Genomic DNA, 21,416 nt, shown 5'->3' on the forward strand with positions numbered 1-21,416 from the left:
GTGTGGACACCTACTGTATCCAGAGCCTGGGCTCCAGGAGGCCTGGGCATTCAAAACTGCTCTGTTCCAGGGTACCTACCTGGCTGGCTCAGTGGGAAGAGTAGGGGACTACTGAGCTCGGGGTCGTTGAGTTCAAGCCCCACACTGGGTGTAGAGAATACTTAAAAATCAAGGGGAGGAAAAAAAAAGAGAACTGTTCTGCTCATTCAACCTCCAGTGGTGCCCTCTGGTGACCAGACTGACAGCCTCACCTCTATGGGGCCTGCATCCTTCCTGGAAACAGAGTAGCATGCTCCACCCCCCACCATCCCACCCCACACACCCAGGAGCCAAACCCAAGGTGTGGTGGCACAGGGTGAGCTCCTGACCCTCCCGAGCAGTATGCTCCAGAAAAAATGCTGTCCTTTCTACCCCATGTCTAGCCTCCTACAAGCAGGAACAAGCACCCCTTCCCACTCCAGAGGCAACTGTGGGCACCTTGACTGAAAGGCCTCCCAATATCACAAAACTTCTCCACCTCCCTCCCAACCAGAAGGGTGGGCCCTGGAAAGGTGAAGGATAGGTAATGGGGGCCCACCTGCCTCCCCTCCCTGGGCCAGCTTCTTTACCCAGATCTCCTAGAAACTTTTGCTATCCCACCTCCCTCTGGTGGCCCTCTCTCACAGTCTTGAGCAGGACTTCCTACAGGAGTCTTGGAGCTATGTGGGGGGTCCATTCCAAAGCACCCAACAGGACCTTTTCTCCTGAAGGACCTCCTCTGAAGAACCGCCTGCCAGAAGTCATGGTGACACAGGAATCTTGGGCTACCCATTACCCAGCCAGAGCTCCACTGCCAGGTGGGAGACAGGAAGCATGCCAAGCAGAGGGGTAGTGCTGGGCAAGGTACAGCCAACCAAAAGACAGCTTCCAGATCCACAGGGGTTCAGCTCTTCTGTGTCAGAGAGGGTCCTAAACATGCTGGCTACTGCGCCCCCAAGCCTGAACCTGAGGTCAGCATGGGCCCTAAGTCACAGGTGACCTGAATGGTCACCTGGTACTCCAGGTATGGCCCTAACAAGTACCTCTTCCTTGAAGGCCTGGCCCCACCCAAGCTGCAAAAGAACAGCTTGAGGGCATGGCGGAGACAACCTGGAAGGTACAAGCAGGATCCAGAAGAGCCTGAGGCCCAGAGCCCAAGACCCAGCCCCCAAGCCACCAACCAGCCCTGTGTGGCCGGAAGCCCAGGACTGCATTCTCCTGGCTCAATGGCCTGGAGTCCTATTGTACATCCCTCCTCTCTCTCTCTTTTTAAAAGAGAGAGAAAGTGGGGAGTGGGGGAGAGAGAGAATCTCAAGCACACTCCCTGCTGAGCATAGAGCCTGGGGTTGGGGCTCCATCTCACGACCCTGAGAGCACCACCTGAACTGAAGTCAAGAATCAGCTGCTCAACCAACTAAGCCACCCAGGTGCTCCCTCTGTATCTGTCTTCTCTGTATTCCTCCACCAAGTCTATCCATCCCATTCCTTGGGAGCCTCTCTCCCCTTTACCCACCCACCCAGGCAGCACCACACCCTGCCTCAGTCCGCCCTCTGGGGAAGACTGAGGTGTTATCTCCACCTCCAGGGACAGATAAGCACTGGGGGTTAAGGAGCTTGCACAAGGTCACAAGAGCAAGCAGGCAGCAGAATGAGGACTCAAAGCCTGGTCCAAAGCTGATGTCAGACCCTCCCTACCCCACGGACCACACACTTCCCATTCCTTGGCAGGGACAGAGATGCCACTTAGAGAAGCACACCCCTCCATGCGTCAGAAAGAGGGTCTTGGTCTCCAGCTCCACCCTCATCTCCCCCTGCCCACCACCACCCACCTGCCCATCACAGCAGGGCCTCAGGCAGCTGTGTTCTCCTGACCTCAGTGTATAAGGTCACCCCAGTTCCTTCATCGCCTGAGACTACTGAGAAGCTTGGGGCTTCAAGTGACAAGGTGTCCCCCACCTCCGGCAGGCAGGCTGCTCTGGGTGCCCAGGCTGTGCCTGCTGTTCTTCTGAGAACACCCCTGGCCTCCATGACCTCTCTGGCCTGTCCCTCCAGGCACTGGCTGATGGTGGGTGGGACTCAGTGCTCTGGGCAAGCCCAGCCGCGTAATCTAGCCCAGACCTGGATGCCAGCCAGCAGCTCCTGGCTCTTCTCCCAGACCATCCTCCTGGAAAGCAACAGGCTCTCCAAATGCCAGGAGCCCAGCCCTCCCTCCAACGCAGCTTCTACGAAATAAACATTTGGGTTCCACTCAGTGCACCGTTGATATAATCATCAGGGACCCAGCGCTGGCATCCTTCTCGGTCCCTCAGGCCGGCCCTGCTGCCCACCCACCGGCTCACTCTGAACAGCAAGGGAAGGTGTATACACCCCAGCCGGACTCTGAGTCTGTCCCGAAACTGCTTCAGGCCCCACAGAAGACCCCATGCTGCCCATTATGGGCCAGGGTTGACCACCTTCATCTTGTGCAACTCCCATCTGAGGGGTGGGCCAGCTCGTGGGTAACCCAACACCATGAGAAAGGGCTGGTACGAGGAGAACCCTGGCAGGAAGCCGAACACTGCACAGCCTGCAAACCTTGCTTCTCCAGGGCAGCCTTGGGTCTTCTCCCTCCCATCACTCCTGGCTTTGGAGCCAACCAGAAGCAAGGCCAAGATGGCCTTGCAGGCCTGCAACTGGACTGGGTTACCTGGCACCAGATAAGGCACAGGGCAGGGTGCCACCAGAGGGCGAGGTCTTGCAAGTATACCCGGCCAGGCCAAGCCATAAATGCCACTGGGGAGAGGCAGGTGAGCGCTACTCTAAAGGGGAATAGCAGTTTAAGATTATGATTATTACAGGGGCACCTGCATGGCTCAATGGTTAAGTTCCTTCAGCTAGGGTCATGATCCCAGGATTCTGGGATCGAACCCCACGTCGGGGTCCCTGCTCGGGGGAGGCCTGCTTCTCCCTCTCCCATTTCCCCTGCTTGTGTTCCCTCTCTGTCTCTCTCTCTTGCTCTGTCAAGTAAATAAATAAAATATTTTTTTTTAAAAAGATTATGATTATTATTACAAAAACTATGCTCACTTCCAGACTCTCCCCCACACTGCCCTCTCCTTGGGAAGGGCCTGAGCTACTGGTGAGGGGCTATCTGGAAACAACAGGGCAGGAGCCTGGAGGCAAGGAAGCACCCATGGGGTGCTCTCCCAACAGGAGAGCAGAGCAGGGGACATCTGCCATTCCCATCAGGCAAGGAACCAGGGAAAACCCAGAAGCTACTTCAGTCAGGAGGCAGAGAGGCCCCAGCCCTGAGTCCTAGTTCCCCGAGGTCTGGCTCATCACAGGGCACGGCGCACGGACCAGCACCTACAGCAGCCCCACCCTGGCTCTTGCAGGAAGCACAGCTGCCCAGGCCTCACTCCAGACCTCAAACCAGAACTGACATCCTAACCTCACGGGACTCTCATGCACACTGAGGTCTGGGAAGCGCTACGGTGGGTTCTAAGTTCTCTACTGCCTCAAGAGCCCAATGCTCTCCAAGTAGTAAACACTCAGCCGCTGGGTGTTGAGAGGTAGATAGCGCCCAAAGGGAAGACATCGTTTCCCAGATAATGAGCCCAGAGTGATTAATAAAAACGATGGATCTCGGGAGCACCTGGATGGCTTAGTCGGTTGAGCACTCAACTTCAGCTCATGTCACAATCTCAGGATCCTGGGACAGCCCCATGTAGGCTCCCCATTCAGTGGGGTGTCTGCTTCTCCCTCTGCCCCTCTCCCCACTTGTGATGCGTGCACACTCTTTCTCTCAAGTAAATAAAACCTTTAAACAAGAACAAAATAAATAAATAAAATAAAAACAACCAACAACGGTGGACCTGGAATGTGAGACAGAGGTGGAGCCTGGTTACCAGGCATCTGCAGAGACAGGACGTGGCCAAAGGCAGGGGGCGCTGGGTTTGGGAGGCAGGCAGAGCCCTCAAGGGAGGAGACAAGCAGCACGGCACAGTGGTAAAGAGGTGGAAATTCCACCTGCAAGGAGCTAAAAGGGCACCTGGAAAGCCTGGGTAACTCGCTGCAAGAGACTATCACAGCATCTCACCTGCCCCGGGGGACACCCTTCAGATGAGATAACGAAGTCCCAGAGGCAGAGAGCGGAGTCACCGCTGAGTCACAGTGCTACAACTGCCCGCCCATGGCTCCTGTAAAGAAACTCCAACTCCACAATTTCAAAATCAATCCTAGCAATTAACAATTTCTTATGCCAACTAAGGACTCTTAAAAGAATTAAAGCAAAACAAAACTAACCCAAACTCCTACCATCTTCTATCACTGTGATGTCATACAAAAAATATTTCATGACCAAAAACCAGGAAGAGGGGCACCAGGATGGCGCAATCAGTTCAACGTCTGACTCCTGATTTTGGCTCAGGTTGTGATCTCTGGGTCAGCGAGGCTCCCATGTCCAGCTCCAGACTCAGCACAGAGTCTGCTTAAGATTCTCTCCCTCTCACTCTGTTCCTCCCAGCCTCGTGCTGGTGGGCGCATGCTTTCTCTCTCAAACATAAACAAATACATCTTAAGGGGCTTAGTTTTGTTTTTACTTATTTGAGAGAGAGAGAGAGGCAGAGAGAGAAGCAGACTCCCTGGTGAGCAGGGAGCTCCATATGGGCCCCAATCCCAGGACACTGGGATCATAACCTGAGCTGAAGGCAGAAGCTTAAGTGACTGAGCCACCCAGTCGTCCCTAAACAAATTATTTTAAGAAAGCAGGGGGCAGGAAGAAACACCTCCCAATGTAGGGCAGTCCTTCCCAAGAAAGGGCAGACAATCCTTCACCCACATAGCTGCTGTAGGCCAGTCAGAATTCTCAAGGCAAGCCGGCAAGAAACACTGCCCTGCCCCATGACACAACTTGACCCTCCTGGCCAGGGTAACAGCGACAGCACCCAAAAGGGGAATTAGAGAAAAACAAAACCTGATGCCAGACAGTAAAGATGAAGCTTCAATTAGCTGGCCGAACTAAAAGAATATTTCCCAAGGAGGAAAGAGGAAGGTAGTATTTTAGAATGAAAACATGCAAACCTTGTGGTCCAGAAAACACACTCCAAGGTACACCAAAACCCAGGCAAGCATGTGCACAGCAGCCCTGCTCACAGGAGCCCAACACCTACCAGACAGGGGAGAGCTGAAGGTACTGAGGCTGTTAGCCAGCCATGAGCACGACTGATCATCTGCACAGGACCATACAAATGTGCCTTTTATAGGTTAAAAATAGCTAATTTTGTTGGCGAGGTCACATAGTTAGATTTACACGCACGTAGACAAGTCTCCTGAGCATACAGCTGACCAAAGAAGCCAGGCCCAAAAGAGACTATGTGATGTGATTCCATTCATGTAAGTTGGAAAGCAGGCAGCACAAGTCCAAAGGCAAGGGAGGAGCGGGGGAAGACAGGGTGACTCAATGGACTCACAAGGGGGGCCGGGGGTTGTATTTCTCATTCTGGACACTGGTTACACAAGTATGTCCATCTGTAAAGAACCCACAACTGCATGAATTGCCTCTGTACGATGTACCTGAATACGATACAGGGCACAGAAACATTCATGATGGGGAGCAGGGCCCAGTCTTGGTCCTCATTAGCAAGTAGACCCAGGTCAGGAAATAATCTCCCTGAACCACCAACTAATAATAATAATCACATGACAAGCAGCAGAGTACTGGGGCACCTGAGTGGCTCTGTGGGTTAAGTCTCTGCCTTCGGCTCAGGTCATGATCTCAGAGTCCTGGGATGGAGTCCGCATCAGGCTCTCTGCTCAGCAGGGGGCCTGCTTCTCCCCCCACTCTCCCTCTGCCTGCCTCTGCCTACTTGTGCTGTCAAATAAACTCTTTTTTTTTTTTTTTAAAGATTTTATTTATTTATTTGACAGAGAGAGATCACAAGTAGGCAGAGAAGCAGGCAGAGAGAGAGAGAGGAGGAAGCAGGCTCCCTGCCGAGCAGAGAGCCCGATGTGGGACTCGATCCCAGGATCCCGAGATCATGACCTGAGCTGAAGGCAGCGGCTTAACCCACTGAGCCACCCAGGTGCCCCCCTCAAATAAACTCTTAAAAAAAAAAAAAAAAAAAGCAGAGCACTGACAGAACAAAATGGCCACACCCAGAATGGAATGTCCATCTTGGAACAGAGAACTCCGCAGACCAGCCAGGAACCTATAGAAGACCTAGAAACCACCATAAAAATCAGTGTCTCAGGGAGCCTGGGTGACTTAGTTGGTTGAGCATTTGCCTTCGGTTCCAGTCATGATCTCGGGGTCCTGGGATTAAGCCCTGCAGGGAGCCTGTTTCTCCCTCTGCTGCTCCCCCTGCTTGTTCTCTGTGTCAAATAAATAAATAATCTTAAAAAAAAAAAAAATCAGTGTCTGGAACCCAAAATAACAACAACCTGCTAGCTGGTACTTCTACAGAGAGAAGCTCCAGTATCAAGCAAGCCCAGAAGAGAAGAGAAAATTCAGAGTGGCAGGTGAGGTACAAACAGGATACATTTCTACCAACACATGAGCGGGTCCCAGAGCAGCCAGCTGGGCACATGAAAGGAAGGAAGCCAAAGAGAAACTAGAAGAGGCCATCCGGAATAGGAGGTCTAAGGGGGCTGCTGCACTGAGCTTCTCCAAGCCCCCTTGGCTCCAGTGAGATCAAACCCCCCAACTCTCAAAGAAATGACTCAAGGAACTATAGCCAAAGATCAAAGATGAAAAAAGAAAAAAAAAATGTCGAGTAGAAACATCATAGGCACCCAGTTGTTTTCAAGAAGCCATTTTTTTTTTTTTAAGATTTTATTTATTTATTTGACAGACAGAAATCACAAGTAGGCAGAGAGGCAGGCAGAGAGAGAGGAGAAAGCAGGCTCCCTGCCGAGCAGAGAGCCCGATGCGGGGCTCGATCCCAGGACCCCGGGACCATGACCCAAGCCGAAGGCAGAGGCCTTAACCCACTGAGCCACCCAGGCGCCCCCTCAAGAAGCCATTTTTAAGGATAAAATTAGGTAACTTCCATAGAAAACCTCACCCTCTATACCCCCTGTGTCTAAAAAGCCTCCAGGTGTGGCATCTCACAGAAGAGGTCTCATGTGCCCAGCAGGTATCTTGAAGGGTCTAACAGAGCAGAAGCCAACAACTCAGAAAGGGAACCAGAGAGAGATCCGCCCGGACTTGAGGAAAACACTCCGTGTCCCTCTACTTTTCAAATGGAGTCTTAGTGGCACTGGGAGGACTGTATAGCATTACGAAACCAGCTCCAGAGACAGATAACAAACTGAACAGGCATGTATCCGGCTGGAGAAGTGGAGCCGGCCGTGTGGTGAAAACAGGGCTACTCAGGAGCCAACAAAGACCCTCCCCTGAAAACTCCCGAACCCCCCACTAGCAGGCTGGACAATGAAATGAAGGACAGCACCACCCTGGACCACTCCAAGAGGGAACAGGATGGCAGAAACCACGGCTATCCCCAGCACTTCAATGAATCTCAAAATAGAGATTAGTGGCTGATTCTGAGAGCACAAAGGGCAGACTTGGCCAAACCTGGCCAAACCCAGCCAAACCCGGCCAAACCCAGCCACCCGTTGTTCAAGAATCCTGACAAGCCCAGGGAGGTGACAAAGAAAAGCTAGGGAATGGTTAACCTCAATTCAGAAGAGTAATAATTCCTGGAGGGAGGCAGGGAAGTAGGGAAGTAGGGAACTAGGCAGGTGGGTGTCCAGGGGCCACTTCTTCTTTTTTTTTTTTTTTTTTTTTTAAGATTTTACTTATTTATTTGACAGAGAGATCACAAGTAGGCAGAGAGGCAGGCAGAGAGAACAGGAGAAGCAGGCTCCCCGTTGAGCAGAGAGCCCGATATGGGGCTCGATCCCAGGACCCTGAGATCATGACCCGAGAAGAAGGCAAAGGCCTAACCCACTAAACCACCCAGGCGCCCCCAGGGGCCACTTCTTACATGGGTGGGGGAACCTGAGGCACATGTTGCCCACTGCACCTGCATATGTGTACAGGTAATTTTATACTCTCTCGTAACCATGTTTGTAAATAACCCAGAGCACAATTTTCAAGTCAACCGAGGAAGCTGGCATGCTTTGTGCAGGAGCCCCAAGAAAACAGGGAGCGGTGCCAGAGACTAAAGCTGTGTGACACTCACTTGAGCATCCCTCACATCCCTTGACCCAGAGACACGCCCCCCCCCACCAACACTGCAGGGCCGGCCACACAGCTAGGCAAACATGACAGCAAGATGCCAAGAAGGGCTTCAGAGGGTTCAGTCCCATGGGAGAAGCCCAGAAACTATCATTCTGTCCCAGTAAGTAGAAAGCAACAGAAGGGCCTCCACACCTGGGAGGCCAGGCATGCCTCACCCAACAGGAGGGAAATCCCAGGAACCCTCCAAAGGACTAGAGGGCAGAAAGGGCAGTTATCGCCACTCTAAGGGAAAATACCGAAGTCTAGCACACATCTCCCCTCTGCAGCCTCTGCTCCAATTCAGAGTCCAATCAACCCTGAGTTATCTTTCTCAAACACTGGTCTCATCCAGTCACTCCCCTGCTTAAAAAGTTTTCAATGCATTCCCGATGCCTGGATAAAGTCCACACTCCAGCTGGGCCTGCATGGTGCTTCTGCAGAAAATCTGGTCCACTGTCACAACCGGGTGCCCCTCCCCCTTCGAAGCAAGCCCTGCATTTCTCCCAGGACCCCATGTCAGCACCAGCTGCCCAGCTGCTTCCCTCTGCGCACTTCCCCTCTGCCTCAGCCCACAGCGACCCCCAACCAGGCTCCCAAGGTGAGGGACTGCGTGTCCCACCAGCCCACAGCCACAGTGGCACTGGGCATAGAACAAGCCCTGTACATGGTCTATTCAGGTGAGCAAATGCCAGCCAGGCAGGAGCAGTGCAAAGAGAGGGGATAATACGTGAGAGGTGAAGCAGGCGGTGAAGACGGGGTCATGAGAAAGAAGAAGGCTGCCCAGCACTCTCCCCTCAAGCACTTTGAAACTGTTGATCACTTTCTTCAAACTTAGGATGCCCAACAAACTTTCATGCAGTTTATACAGCCCATGTTACTGTTCTATTTAGCACATTAGACAACCTGGTAATTAAAACAGTAACTTGACTTAAAACAGCAGTAAGAAACCCATGTTGGTGGTGCCTTACTGGCTCAGACAGTAGAGCTTGTGATTCCTGATCTCGGGGCTGTGAGTTAGAACCCCAAGCTGGGTGTAGAGATCACTTAAAAAATTAAAAACAGGGTGCCTGGGTGGCTCAGTCAGTTAAGCGTCCAACTTCAGCTCAGGTCATGGTCTCAGAATCCCACATCTGCTCTCTGCTCAGCAGAAGTCTGCTTCTCTCTCTCCCTCCCCAGCTCATGCTCTCACCCTCACTCTTAATTTTAAGATTTTATTTATTTATTTGACAGACAGAGAAAGGGCAAGAGAGGGAACACAGCAGGGGTAGTGGGAGAGGAAGAAGCAGGCTTCCTGTTGAGCAGGGAGCCCAATTCTGGGCTCAATACAAGGACCCTGGAATCATGACCAAAGGCAAAAGCAGAGGCTTAACAACTAAGCACCCCAAATAAATGAATTCTTAAAAAAAAAAAAAATTAGAGGGGGGCCTGGGTGGCTCAGTAGGTTAAGCCTCTGCCTTCTGCTCAGCTCATGATCTCAGGATCCTGGGATTAAGTCCCGCATCGGGCACTCTGCTTGGCATAGAGCCTGCATCCCTGCTCTCTCTGCCTGCTTGTGAGCTCTGTCAAATAAGTAAATAAAATCTTTAAAAAAAGAAAACTATAAACAAAAAAACAATAACAAAAAACATTAACAAAAATACCATTTTTTATGGGGGGACAAAATCCCAAAATTAAAAAAATTAATGAGGAGAGTTTTACATTTTTGCATTTTTTTTCTTTTATTTATTTAATTGACAGAGAGACAGCTACAGAGGGAATACAAGCAGGGGGAGGGGGAGAGGGAGAAGCAGGGCCCCCATAGAGCAGGGAGCCTAATGTGGGGCTTGATCCCAGGACTCTGGGATGGTGACCTGAGCTGAAGGCAGATGGTTAACGACTGAGCCATCCAGGCACCCATTTTACATTTTAAATCTCTTTAACATCTGGCTTAATAGAAGTGGCTAGATTCTCTCAGTTGCTTTTTGTTTTGTTTTGAAAGATTTATCTGTCAGAGAGAGAAAGCATGCACAAGCAGGGGGACAGGAGGCAGAGAGAAAAGCAGACTCCTCGCCAACCAGAGAGCCCAATGCGGAACTCAATCCCAGGACTCTGGGACCGTAACTCGAAATGAAAGCAGACTTAACCGACTGAGCCACCCAGGCGACCCAGAAGCGGCTAGATTCCCGTAACTGTTTCTACACTTCGTCTGTTAGGATATGTGGTTTTTTTGTTTTTTTTTTTAGGATATGTGGTTTTGATTCAAGTCTCTAAGGAAGTGTCTCTTTACACAGAGAGAAGAGAGGAGTATTTTTTTTTTTCAAGATTTTGTTTATTTATTAGACAGAGATCACAAGTAGGCAGACAGGCAGGCAGAGAGACAGAGGAAGGGAAGCAGGCTCCCCACCGAGCAGAGAGCCCAATTCGGGGCTTGATCCCAGGACCCCGGGATCACGACCTGAGCTGAAGGCAGAGGCCTTAAACCACTGAGCCACCCAGGTGCCCCAGAAGAGAGAAGTATTACCCAGGTGCCCCAGAAGAGAGAAGTATTTTAATAATCCTTTCAGATAAGTGTGGCCCTTTTTCACTGACATTACACTGAAATTCAACAAGTGGTGGTCTTACAAAAGTTACAAAGGAGGGACGCCTGGTTAGCTCCATCAGTTAAATGTTGCCTTCGGCTTAGGTCATGATCTCAGGGTCCTGGGATCCAGTTCCCATCAGGCCCCAAGCTAAACAGGGAGTCTGCTTCTCTCTCCCCTTCTGCATCCCGCCCCCACCCCCGCCATTCATGCTTGGTCTCTCAAACAGATTTTTTAAATCTAAAAATAAATAAATAAATAAACAATTTGCAATAGAGAGTCTGAAATCGTATCCATGACTATCTTACACTAAGTTACGCAAAAATCCACTGGTCTAGGCTGCACTCCTAACCATGCAAGGTTGTGCAACATCAAGCACTGGTCATCTGGAAAATTTTGGTTCACTGAGTTGATCAGATCTTCCAAATGTCATCACTTTTCATTATAGGACACCAAAAAACTCCATGTGTTAGTATCACCGCTGATCTTATCAGTGAAGGCTAAGTCAGGCTCACAGTGATGGAGCGGAGTTTTCCAAAACTCATCTTCCCGTGAGGGTTCTAGCACCAGCAACACACATTGTCAGTTGTTTTCCTTGAAGCGGCAAAGCTCACCACCTGCATCTGAGAAAATGTCTGGGCAAATTCTCCAAGTCTGAATAACCACACCTTGTCTGTCAGTCGTTCTTTCAACTGAAAACAGTGTTTCGTGAGAAAAAGCAGCTAGTTCAGAGTAGAGCCCAAGCAGATGTGAAGGGCTTTCTGGAGACAATGGTTCTGCTTCAAGTGAGCCATGCATACTCCCCCATTTTGTCACTAATACTAAAAAGACATGTACCCCAGGGTCTAGATTTACTCCTCAGTCATCTGTACTGCCTCCCTAGGACGCTCAGTAACACTGGCCGTCTCTGTCTGAACACCACCAGTGGAGAACACAACTCTGGGTGATGTGTACCACCACCATGGCTTTGCACAGAACAAAGGCCAGTCACTTCTAAGTACTATGAAAAGGGTCTTGGGGACCCTAGAGGTCTGCAAAATAACTCTGCAAACAGCTGATATGCACTAGCTCAAATATTTCTAACAACCCATTTTATAGGCAAGGAAAATGAGGCAGAGATGCATTCTTCCCAAAATCACACTTGTTCACCAAATACTCTAAGAGGCAGCAGGACTAACAGAAACTCTGGAAAGACCTCCGAAGGCCTGCTTACTCAGAGCTAGCAACGCTCTGGGAACAAGCTGGGACTCTGTACGCTGTGGGCCCCCGGAGTGCTGGCCCTGCAGAGGAGGTGAGAGGGGGAGGTGGGGGAGGGGTGCTGCAGGAAGCAGGATGTGCAAGCTCGCTGCCTGCTGGGGGCATGAAGTCAAAGTCCCCTCCTGCCCAAAGCAGCTAAGCCAGCCCTGCTGCCCTTATCAGCATCAACACATGCATGGAATGTGGGACTTTGGAAACAGTCCTCTCCCCTGCCTGCACCCCTCTGGCGCTCAGGTTCACCTACCACAGCCAAAGGACAACCCAACTCACCTGCACCTCGTGTTCAACCCACCTCCACCTAGAGCCTAGTGGCAGTTGAGAAAGGCACCTGGGTGGGGTGGCCCAGAGCACCTGATGCAGCTATGCCTTGCTCTCTTCATCGCCAAGATCACCCATCTATCAAGAAACAGCCTCACCCTAGGAGGCCGCCCTACCCAGTCCCAAGCACCTCTCATTTGCCTGCACAGTGAGAATACCAAGAGAAGGAAAGGAGCCCAGTTCTGAGTTCCCAGGAACCCCCAGACCATCACCCTCACAGATCCTCTGAAAAGTGGTCAACAAAAGCTCAAGTTTATAGTCCAACATGCCAGAAAGGAAGAAGTTGGCACTAGAAGGCTAAGGATGACCCCGAGAGTCCTGACTCCCTGACCACCTCCAGACCCTACCTGGAGAAGGGTGGGGAACGGACCTGCTCACCAGGCCTGTAGTGGTCCCTCCCCATTTTACAAGGAAGTCCTGCCCAGCTCCAGGCTTTGTCCAAGACAGCCATACTGGTGCCCCACTCAAAATGAAAAACTTTTACTGTCCTTAGGCTCCAGCAAAGCTCAGAGGAAGGAGCCCACGCATACGTGTTTGAGGCTGCCACACACGTGTGTGGCTGTGTTTAATTTACTCTTAGAACTTCTCTAACAGGGGTCCCTGGGTGGCTTAGTCGGTTGGGCATCTGACTTTTTTTTTTTTTTAGTATTTTATTTATTTATTTGACAGACAGAGGTCACAAGTAGACAGAGAGGCAGGCGGGGGCGGTGGGGGGAGCAGGCTCCCTGCTGAGCAGAGAGCCCGATGTGGGGCTCGATTCCAGGACCCTGAGATCATGACCTGAGCTGAAGGCTGAGGCTTAACCCACTGAGCCACCCAGGTGCCCTGGCATCTGACTCTTGGTATCACCTCAGGTCATGATCTTGGGAGACCTGGGATCAAGGGCCACGCTGGGCTCCTTTCTCAGCAGGGAGTCAGTTTAAGGATTCTCTCTCCTGGGGTGCCTGGGTGGGTTAAAGCCTCTGCCTTGGGGAGCCTGGGTGGCTCAGCGGGTTAAAGCCTCTGCCTTCAGCTCAGGTCATGATCCCAGAGTCCTGGGATCGAGCCCCCGCATCGGGCTTTCTGCTCAGCAGGGAGCCTGCTTCCTCCTCTCTCTCTGCCTGCCTCTCTGACTACTTGTGATCTCTGTCTGTCAAATAAATAAAATCTTAATAAATAAATAAATAAAGTTTTGTTTTGTTTTGTTTTGTTTTAAAGCCTCTGCCTTCGGCTCAGGTCATGATCTCAGGGTCCTGGGATCGAGCCCCGCATCGGGCTTTCTGCTCAGCAGGAAGCCTGCTTCCCCCCCCTCACTCTGCCTGCCTCTCTGACTACTTGTGATCTCTGTCAAATAAATAAATAAGGGATGCCTGGGTGGCTCAGTAGGTTAAAGCCTCTGCCTTCAGCTCAGGTCATGATCCCTGAGTCCTGGGATCTAGCCCCGCATCGGGCTCTCTGCTCAGCGGGGAGCCTGCTGTCTCCTCTCTCTCTCTGCCTGCTTCTCTGCCTACTTGTCATCTCTGTCGGTCAAATAAATAAATAATTAATCTTTTGTAAATGAATGAATGAATGTATGAATAAAATCTAAAAAAAACAAACAAACAAACAAAAAAAAAACTTCTTACCGGCTTCCTAGCTACATGACTTGAGACTGACTGCCTAACCTCTCTGAGCCACTTGTACAGTGAAGACTGATAAAATGACTGGCACTGCACAGATTATGTTCCAATGATTAAATTCGGAACACCTCCCACAAGGGCTACCACGGGGTAAGAAGAGCCCAAAAGTGAGTCCCTGGCCCTCGTCTTGGACTACTTTCCTAGCATTCTGTCAGGAATTCTGTGGGAACCACCCTTCCTCCCGTATTCAAGCAAATCAGCAGTAACAACTGTCAGACACAAACCATCCGTCACTTTCTACCAGAGGGTGGCGGGGGGGGGGGCGTGGGGGGGGGAGGTAGAGTGGGATGAAGAGACAAAAGAGCTGAGACACGAACCCACCTCTAAGACCGCTAGCTCTCAAGACAGAACCAGAGTCCATCCACCAAGATGCACCCCTGCCTGCCTCTCTGCCCACCTGTGATCTCTGTCACATAAATAAATTGTTAAAAAAAAAAAAAGAAAGAAAGAAAGAAAAAAGAACAGAGAGGAAGGACACCCTGCCTGTGCTCCCAACACCACCCACTTCTTCCTCAATTACCAGCCAAGACTTCTCAACCCCCTCTCTTTCACTGCCCCAGCCCAGGCTGGTCTTCCTTCCCTAATGGACAGCACTTCCTAACCAGGACACCAACCCCAACCACACCAGACTCAGAGGCCTTGCTGCTCACCTCATTCTGTAAGCTGCCCAGAGCAAGAAGCAGAGCTGTCTTGTGTTCCATCTGCCCACAGATAACGCACAAAACCCCAAGACTGCCCCTTGTTCTCTTCTAGCAAAGAGAGCTGAGCCAATGAGCCAGGTCTTACTACCTGAAGCTCTACCTCTCTAATGCCCTTTCACAGCAACCCCCTCCCAATTCTGTTTCCCAGCCCCTTACACACCTTATCCAGATAACAATCCAGAAAAGCAACCTCAGGACCAATCTCTCTCTCCCGGGAACCTTGAGGTCAAAGAGAAAAACAGAAAAACAGCTCAGGTCCCAGAAGTCCCTGGCTACAGCCACAGTGGCTCATTAGGGAGCCACAAGGATCCCAAATGTCACTAGGTCAGGCCCTGCCAGGGCACAGGGAGTCCAACCAGGGTCCACGAATGCACTCACAAAAGCAGAACACGGAAACTCTGAAAACCTAGCAGGACAAAGAGCCCTGGGCTCAAGAGCAGCAGGTAGCACTCCAGAGACCCCCCTAGTGCACACTGGCCTGGGGTCTCTCCCACTGCCACCAAGGAAGAGGGACCATGAAAAGAGTAAATGCCTTCTGTGTTCTGTGTCTGGTGCTTCTCTGAGACTCTAGTAACTAACAAAATCAACCCAACTTGTTCTGTAAATTCAATCCTACTGGGCCATCAGAGTTAAAGCATTCATGACACCCCAGATCATAATCCACTGGTCAATGGGGACTCACCACTTGCTTGATTCTATTACCAACACAGATTCATCACCTGCTAAAGCAGTGGTTCTTTTTTTTTTTTTTTAAAGGTTTATTTATTTATTTGACAGAGAGAGATCACAAGTAGGCAGAGAGGCAGGCAGAGAGAGAGGAGGAAGCAGGCTCCCTGCTGAGCAGAGAACCCGACTCGGGACTCAATCCCAGGACCCTGAGATCATGACCTGAGCCGAAGGCAGTGGCTTAACCCACTGAGCCACCCAGGTGCCCTAAAGCAGTGGTTCTTGACCTTGGCTACACATCAAATTCATTTCCACGTCTTAGGAAACATGGGAAGTTAGAAACAGGCCAGGCTGGCCTCTACCAGCACAGGTGATCCTCACGTGTGGGGATGGGAACTAGGGCACCAGCAGGCAGGCCTCTTCCCGGCAGCACAGTAACAGCATGTACTTGATGGGTCAATGCACAGCAAGCACTCATCACAAGGAAAGCACCATGGTCTCCACAAAGGGTAAGGCCACTGAGGCCTCAGACCCCACCTTCCCAGCAATCAACCCTACTCTTCTCATTCATTTCAGGAACAAGAATCCACCAAGATCTTACGATCTTCCAAAGCAGCACAGGTGAGGGAACTACAAAGACCATGGGCATTTCTTCTCCTTAAAGGGCCTGTAACCAGGCTGATGAGGCAGCGGAGGAAGCTCAGACCCCAGTGTGGTCTGGTCTGATGAGAACACCTGGGGGGGTGATGTGGGGGTAGTTACTGTTCTCAAGAAATAGGAGTGGCCCCTCCCAATACTCACCTGAAAGAACCCACCCACCCACAGGTGCTGCTGGGAAAGAAGCCTGAGGCCACCGCAGCAGCCTGGAACGCGGGACAAGTCTGCACAGCAGCCACGCCTGTGCCAGAGCCAGCAGTCCTTCCATCTCCTCAAGGGGCCAACTCTCCACCTGGAAGCGGCCCCCTAGCCAAGCCCAAACACTGCCTTTCCTTAGTGGCCCTTGGAATTGCCATGGAATAGACAGGAGAGCTAGAGATACATGCCCTCAAAGACTGGGCCACCTACCTTTCCATACACCCCTCTCCTTCCTCATCCATACTTCAAGTGCCCATGGAGGAGATTATCCTCAAACAGGAAACAGGCACCCACTCTGATATACATATCTCAGAGGCAGTAGCAAAGCCCTTTGGCGTATGTATATGGCTATTCTGTCCCTTCTCACCCACAGGAGGACCTGCTCTCACCCCAGAGCCACACTCACCCTCTCCTCCACCCATGTGGGACATTACCATGAAAAACATGAAAACTGAGCAGTCTGAAGGAGGGGCTCTGAATCCCTTCCTGACTGTCCCAGGGCAGGTTCTTAGAGTCACTCTCTACCAAGTCCAGCCACACCCTCTTTCAGCAGAGGACCCCAGCCTGAACCCTTCCCTCTTGGACTGTGACAGGCCTGGAGTTGCCTCTTGGCTTTCCCTTCCTTATCAAGCTCACTGGGGGCCCACATACAACCCCAACCCCCACCTGCTTCCCTTGTTTTGCCTTGCTTCGCCACTCCTGCCACTCCAGGCTATAAGAGCTCTCGGAGACCTCCCCCAGCCCAGGTCCCTATCCCTCAGGGCAAGGCCCCTCCCAGCAGGAAGCACAGGCTGGTCGTGCCAGGCAGAGTCAAACTGGCCTGGCTTGTTTGGAAACCCCTAAGCTAGAGCCAGGATCCTCCTGGGGAGGGGGCGGTCTGTTCGCCTCTCCCTGTTTGGAGCTCAGACCTCAACACTCCACACCACATGGGTCCTCACAAAGCCCAGGAGTCAAAGGCATTTTACCCTCCAGCCCCAGCTTAACCAGTTGCTTACTTGCAGCCCCACAAGTTATGTAATCTCCCAGTTGAGTCTCATTTACCCATCTGTAAGAGGAGACTATCCGGCGGGCTGACCTGGAAGGATTCCGAGAAAACCAAGTGTGCCCCTATCTCCCGGCCTAAGGCTGACCACTTGTTTGTAAGGCTGTGAAAGTCAGAGACCAGCATGATCCAGCAGACCTGCAGGACTGGGCACTGCACCCCTGTGTCTGTTCTCAGAAAATCTTGAAGGAATAAAAAGCTTGCCAAAGAGCCTCACAGGTGCCTAGCATGGAGAGGGTGCTCCTGTGCTAGCTTCTCTAACACACAACATCTGCAGGCTCGCGGTCTCACCTCACTGCTCTATCTCGCCCGCCACACTTCACGCTGCCACTGTCTACGCGCTCCGCCGTAAAACTCTCCTCCAGTCAACTTGAACTTAGCATGCCATCTGTGGCTCTCCTCCAGCCTGGAGCCGTCCCCTTCCTCCACAGCTCGAAGCTACAGCCACCATCCACGGTGCCCTCTGAACCGCGCAACAGCACCGTGCCAGCCCTTATCAGTCTATCTTACAATCATTTGTTTGCCTGGCTAAGCTCTGGAGGGCAGCAATATGTAATGTAAACTCAAGTTATGCTCCCATTTTAGACACGGGGACACTAAGGCTCAGAATCAATCACTGTCCAAGGTCACATGGAGAGTAAACGGCAGACCCAATGTCACACTCACTTCCAGACTTTCTAAGTCCACTTCCCTCTCACTGCCCTCCCGAGACAGGCTCCAAGAACCAGGAGGGCAAGAACCTGACTGGTTGTTTCTTCTCGATGGTAAAAGCTCTCTCCCATGTGGCAGAAACAGGAAGAGGCCCCACTCTCCTAGTGATCAGGTCCTGGGGGCTGTAGCCCTCAGCCCCAGTGGGCAAGGCGAGCAGCACTGGGTGGGGATGACAGCCTGAGGCCAACAGGCCAGTAAAAGGGCAACACCACAGGTCCCCTGGGTAAACTGAACTTTATTCCTTCCTTACTCCTCCAACTCTCCCAAACTGCCCAGCCAGCCCTTCTCTGGGGGACAGTAGCTGATTAAAAGGCACTGCCCCCACACCACCCACCCCCACCCCCACCAGATCTGACCCTGACACACAATAAGGACTCTGGGAAGGCAGCAGGCCTGTCAGCTCAATAATGCAAAACCCTGTTGCTCCAAGTCCACGACAGCTGACTTCAAGTGGATCGGAGGCTGTGCTTATTAACCAAATGAGAAATCTGATCTATGGAAAGAAAACACTACGTGAGGATTAATCCAGGACTGCAGCTTGTGGAGAAGGCTGGGCTGCTGGCCAAGACCAGGGAACGAAGATAGGATCCTGCCTACCTGTCCCCAGAGCAGGTCCTGCGCCAGGACAGGACTCAGTGCCTCTGCCCCACCTGTGCTGCTGCTTCTCCTTCCAGCAATTGCAGCAATCATTTCAGTTTTGCTTTAATTAAAGGCCTGGCTCCCTCAGGCTGCTTCTTCCTCTATGCAGAGCCAGCAACCAGAGGGAGATTTTTCTTTTCAGGAATCGCTTGTAAAAGCTGAGTGACTAATCTACAAGTCCTAACAACTGGCAGGAAAACACTGCAGGGAGAAATTCTGGGCACACACCAGCACTCTGAGTCGAACGGCCAGAGAAGCTGGGCAAGAGATATTCAGCAACTCCCCCGAAACTGGTCTGCAGAAAGCCAGAAGTCAAAGGAAAGCAGACCAACCTGGGAGTTCTGACCCCTAAGGCAGGCAGGCAGGTGGGGAGCCCCACCGCAGCCTTCTGAGTCTACTGCCTACCCATGGGACCCAGACATTTTCCTAAGCCCAATTGTACAGGACCAAAGGTTCTCTCGATGGCAAGGCGATCTACTCCTGGGCCAAAAGCCTCAGTTCAACCCTCAAGTATCAGCTTCCCATCCACCACCACCACCAACCCCCCCCCCCCCCCCCCCCCCCCGCCCACCCTGGTGCTAAGAGCCAGCTAACCAGCAATCTCACCACACAGCTTTGTCTCTGGAGGCCAGCCTGAGGCCGGCCCATCTGCTTTTTTTCAGACCACTCCAGCAACCCTGCTAAGTGTACACTCTCTCCTTGAGCCAGGGCTACAGACCAGCCACATGGCCTGAGCTCCTGAAAATGTCTGCTAAAAGGGCCAGGAGTCCAGAATTGGCAAATGGGAATGGAAGAGAAGAAGTGAAGCCAGAAGCCAGGAAGCAATAAATGCTACTAGCTTCAGAAAGGTCCTGGGTTTGGGTGACCTGGCTCCATCACTCCATCCAAAGTCCCTGGAGAACAGTCCCAAGTTCAGCCTAGAAGCTCTGGAGGCCCCTCCACTACCTGCCAGCTCTCCTCCTCCCCCAAGCACAGAGGCACAGCAATCCCCACATCAGTCAACAATCCACCGCCACAGGATTCCTATGGGCAAAGCTCTACCCCTCCCCCCCCACCACATATGTCAGAGGGGTGGCCTCTCTGGGTTACACCCCTCCTGCGGGGGGGGGGGGGAGGGCCGGGAACCTAGCTTTCCAGATGTGCTTGGCAATTCCTACTGGAAAAGACACTGGGGGTGGAGGGGACAGGAGAAGACACGGATAAATAACTTCAAAACCGTTCCAACTCATCCAGATCAGCACTGGGCTCCCTTCCCCAGGCAGTCCCACGCTGTTCTGGGTGGGGCCGCTGCGAGCATTATCTGACCTCCTTCCCTCCTCTCCGTAAGTCACTGCCCCCCAGGGAGAAGGATCCCTGCCTCCCCCCACCCCGCCACCCCACACGCACCAAATAAGTCCATGTGAATATGAACCATCTCGGTAGATAAACAGAGAGTGACAAGCTGGAGCCCTTCAGCCCCCTTCCTCTGCCAGCCGGTCCCCTCCCACTGCCAGCAGACCCCCTCCCCCAAGCCCATCTCTCTTCCTGCCAAGTGGCTGCCTACAAGAGAGGTCTGGGGGCAGGGCAGCGAGCCCACCAGCCGCAGGGCCCGGCCTTCTGGAAGCGGCCCCTCCAAGGCCAACCCTGCCCCTGCCCAGGCCGGTATTCCCACGGGGGGAAGGGGGGACAACAAAAAGGGACCGCAGGCAAAGGGTCGCAGTTCTGGAAATAGCAAAATCCCCCTACGAGGGGCGGCCACAGGCGCTGGGCCGTTTGCATAATGGAAGCCCGCCCGCCTGTCAGGCAGCGCAGCTCTCCCGACACTGTTCGGATTAGATTGCTAATGAAAAGGCACAAAGAGCCGGCGCCCGCTCAGCCGCCGACCCCCGCTCTGCAGACCCTCGCCCCGGCCTGGCGCCGGCCCTTGGGCTTTGTGCCCAGGGTCCCCCGCCGCCCGCGCCCTACCGGGCACCGGGACCACAAAGCCAGGGCAAGCTGCGTCGGGCCGGGGGTCCCGCGTGCGCCCCCGCCCAGCCCCTGCGGGCGCGCGCCCGCCCACGCCCCTCTCCCCGGGGGCGCGCCCGTCCGAGGCCCCCGCCCGCGCCCCCCTGTTGCCCCAGACTGCCTCTCACCTCGTGTGCGTCGGCGGCGGCGCTCCGCCCGCCGGCCGGCCGGCCCTGCCCGCGGCGCCCCGTCCTCGGCGCCCAACTCGCGCCGCCTGCGCCCGCCCCGTCCGCCCGCCGCCGGCCCGGCTCGGCTCCCCGCCCAGCGCGCCCTGAGCGCCTCTCACAGCCGCCCTCCCGGCGCCATCTTGGAAGCTTGTGACGTCGGCGCCGCCCGCTCACCCCTGACCCACATCTGAATGGGCGAGCGGCGGGGCGGGGCCGGAGGCGGGGTGGGGCGGGGTCTTGTGGTGGGCGGGGACTGGTGGGGGCGGGGCGGAGGTGGTGAGCGGTCCGAACACTGGGCGGGGTGGGGCGACGAGCCTGCTGGACGGCGCCGTGGGGGAGGGGCGCGCGGAGAAGCCGGGACCCCGACCGTGGTCGCCCCGCCAGACCCCGACCCCAGGTGCAGGATCGGGACCGCGACCGCACCCCGAAACGCCCGGACTGCCCGCCCACCACCCCCACCCCCGGGAAGAGAACTCTGGACCCCCACATGCCCGCACCCAGCCTGCACCCTCAGAGCTGACCCCCTTCGAGCCTGAGCCTGAGCCTGACCCTTCCGAGTTCCTCATCAGGAACCCCTAGCGACCCGCGTGCGCCCCACCTCCAAGACACCCTCGCACCCCGGCTCTGTGCTGCCCACCGC

At 53.3% G+C, this 21,416-nt stretch overlaps 1 protein-coding gene across 1 annotated transcript in view; it reads right to left on the bottom strand.

Moving 5' to 3' along the window:
• The window catches only part of HIC2 (HIC ZBTB transcriptional repressor 2), a 33,388-nt gene extending 12,601 nt beyond the window's left edge, over positions 1–20,787 (bottom strand). The window contains exon 1 of the mRNA XM_044243775.1: positions 20,738–20,787. The gene's annotated coding sequence lies outside the window, so the exon portion shown is untranslated. The remainder of the gene's footprint in view (positions 1–20,737) is intronic.
• Between the last annotated feature and the right edge of the window lie 629 nt (positions 20,788–21,416).

This window comes from Neovison vison, chromosome 3 (assembly GCF_020171115.1).
Source record: "Neovison vison isolate M4711 chromosome 3, ASM_NN_V1, whole genome shotgun sequence".
NCBI classification, from domain to species: domain Eukaryota; kingdom Metazoa; phylum Chordata; class Mammalia; order Carnivora; family Mustelidae; genus Neogale; species Neogale vison.